At 39.2% G+C, this 3,080-nt stretch overlaps 1 non-coding gene across 1 annotated transcript; it reads left to right on the forward strand.

Annotated features, from left to right (window-relative positions):
• The first annotated feature begins 2,599 nt into the window (after positions 1 to 2,599).
• Positions 2,600 to 2,763, forward strand: LOC115870220. Its single transcript, XR_004046591.1, has one exon. It is a non-coding gene; the product is annotated as a U1 spliceosomal RNA (small nuclear RNA).
• The last annotated feature ends 317 nt before the right edge of the window (positions 2,764 to 3,080 follow it).

Raw genomic sequence — 3,080 nt, forward strand, 5'->3', positions numbered from 1 at the left:
TGATAGCTAAGGACACTAAGCATCTTTTCATGAATTTGGTGGCCTTTTGAATGTCTCCTTGATGACATTGTTATTCAAGTCTTTTGCACATTTTATGATTTGATTATTTGTGTTTTTGTTGTCATCTGAATTTTATATATACTTAGGCTATTAGATTCGTATTGGATATATGGCTTCTGAAGATATCGTCCCAGTGAGTAACTTGCCTTTTCATTTTTTCTTTTTGCTACAGACTGTCTTTACTTTTTATGAGATCTCATTTATTTATTTAGCTGTCTATGCTTAAAAATAATTACATTGGATAATTCATTGTTGAAGTTAGGCTCTACAGCATTGCCCCTGGTTATTCTTCTAAGAATTTTATGCTTTTAATGTATGCGATTAGGTCCTTAGTCCATTTTGATTTTTCTTTCTTCTTTTGGTATATGGTTGTGAGGCATGGATCCTGTTTCATTGGTCTGCATGTGAGAATCTAATGTTACCAGGACCATTTGTTGACGAGACTCTTCTTTCCCCACTGCATAGACTTCTCACTCTTGTCAAACATCAGGTAACCCTAGATGTGTGGGTTACTTTCTAGATTTTCGATCATATCTCATAGTTCTATTGTTACCAGGTTATTTTGATTACCGTAGCCATATCATGTCTTTTGGTGTCATGTGCTACGAGTTGGGCTGACCACCACACGTCATCTGGTCAAAACCACCAGGCACCCCTAGGAAGAAAGATGTGTCTTCTACTCTTGTAAAGATTTACAGTCTCAGAAAAGCACAGGGGCAATTCCACTCTGTCCTATAGAGTCGCTAAGAGTCAGAATCAACTGGATGGCAGTGAGTTTGTTTTATTTTGGGGTTCAGAGTATGTCCTAAAAATTAGGAAGACTGACTCTTCAGACTTTATTCTTGTCTTTCAACATTGCTTTAGTTATTCAGGGCCTCTCGCCAGTCCATATTCAGTTAAGGGAAGATTGACTTTTTCATTTCTGCAAAGAAAACGGTCGGAATTTTGATCAAGATCACATTCAATCTATAGATGACATTGGGTAGTAATGACATCTTAGCAATATTACATCTTCTGACCCATGAACATGAAACATCTTTCAATTGATTTAAATCTTTTAAAAACTCTGTCTGCAAGGTTTTATAGCTTTCATTGTTTAAATCCTTAATACCCCTGGTTAGAATTATTGATAACTATTTTATTCTCTTAGATACTATTGTAAATGCAATTGTTTTTCTAATTATCCTTTCACACTTCTCATCGCTGATGTATAGGAACCCAATTGAATTTTGTTGTTGACCTTGTACTCAGAAACATTCCTAAATCCTGCTATTAATTCTAAAAGTGTTCTTGTGGCTTCTTTGGGATTTTTCTATGTGTGGGATCACATCATCTGCAAATAGAGGTAATTTTAATTTTTCTTTCCCAATTCTTTTTCTCATTGTATTATACTGGCTAGCACTTCCAGTACAGTATTGAATAGAAGTGGTAAACGTGGGCACCCCGGCTTATTCCTGATTTCAAGGGGAAAGTTCTCAACTTTCTCAATTAAGAATAATTTTAGCTGTTGGCTTTTCATATATGGCTTGAATCATAGTGATGAATTTTTTCTACTCTAATCTTCTTGAGGGTCTTTATCAAGAAAGGGTGTTGTATTTTATCAAGTGCGTTTTCTGTGTCCATCGTATATTACATTGATTGAGAGGTGAGCCCAGGCGGTGTAGTGGTTATGCATTGGACAGCTAACTGCAAGGTCTGTAGTTCGAGACCAGGAGTCCGTATGAGGGCATCAAGCCAAAGGCTTTCTTTAGTCTCAGAAACCCACAAGGGCAGTCCCACTTTGCCTGGGGGATCTCTATGAGTCAGGGCCAACACAATGGCAGGTTTTTGTTTTTTGAGACATTGACTGAATTTCTAATGCCGAACTACTGGTTTTCTGACTCTATTAATATGCTGTTGGATTCGGTTCACTAGTATTTTGTTGAATTTTTCATCTATATTCATGAGATGTTGGCCTACAATTTTGTTTTCTTGAGGTGTCTTTTTCTGGTTTGAGTGACAGAGCTATGTTTGCTTCACAGGATAAATTCTGGATTAAGCCATGCTTTGCTCTCTTTTGGAAGAATTTGAACAGCACGGGGGTCTTTTCTTCTCATGTGTAGAATGCCCCCGGGAAGCCATCTGGTGCAGAACGGTCATTTCCTGTTCTTGTGAGGGTTTTGGTCACTGATGCAGCACCTTCACCTGTTAGGGGTCTGTGGCGACTTTCTGTTTCCTCTTGAGTCAGTTTGGGCAGGTTCTATACTTCTGAGAATGTGTCCATCTCCCCTAGGTTGTTTAGCAGTTCTTCATAATATTCTGTCATAATTCTTTTTCTAGCAGGCAAGTTGTCATGTTCACTCTTTCCATTTTTAGTCACCTAACTGCATCTTGCCTTTGTCCATCCAGTTAAAGGTTTGTCACTTTTATTGATCTGTTCAAATAGCTGTTTGTCCCTGGGCTAGATGTCTTACCTCTCTTTATTTCAGTGCCCTCCTTCCTCAAATGGGATAATAAAAGCATCTATCTCAAAATAAGGGGCAGCCTGAAAAAGTATTCAAAACTTACCTGGCAGGGGAGATACCATGATCACGAAGGTGGTTTTCCCAGGGTGAGGCTCACCCATTGCACTCCAGGTGTGCTGACCCCTGCAATTTCCCCAAATGTGGGAAACTCGACTGCATAATTTGTGGTAGTGGGGGACTGCGTTCGCCCTATCCCCTACAAATAAAAAAAAAAGTATTCAAAACACCTAAACCATAGGAAACCCATGAAAAACTTGCTAACACCAACCTGTTTGTCATACACAATCCGTCTCATATTCCAGCTTGTTGTTTAACCTGTCTGTAGGCACACACCCCCTGTGTGGTCCTGTGTCTTAGGGCTCTGTGCGTCTCATTGCTGGGAACCATGAGTTTTAATAAACCTCGTGACCTTTATGTCCTCCTGGCTCTTGGTTTCGGATTATCTACCCACCAAATGTATTAGAATAGGTCATCCCTGTATGTACGGAGAGGGACATTTCACTGTATCTAGATATC

This window comes from Echinops telfairi, unplaced genomic scaffold, assembly GCF_000313985.2.
Source record: "Echinops telfairi isolate 266 unplaced genomic scaffold, ASM31398v2 ScPeMD7_443;HRSCAF=831, whole genome shotgun sequence".
Lineage (NCBI taxonomy): Eukaryota > Metazoa > Chordata > Mammalia > Afrosoricida > Tenrecidae > Echinops > Echinops telfairi.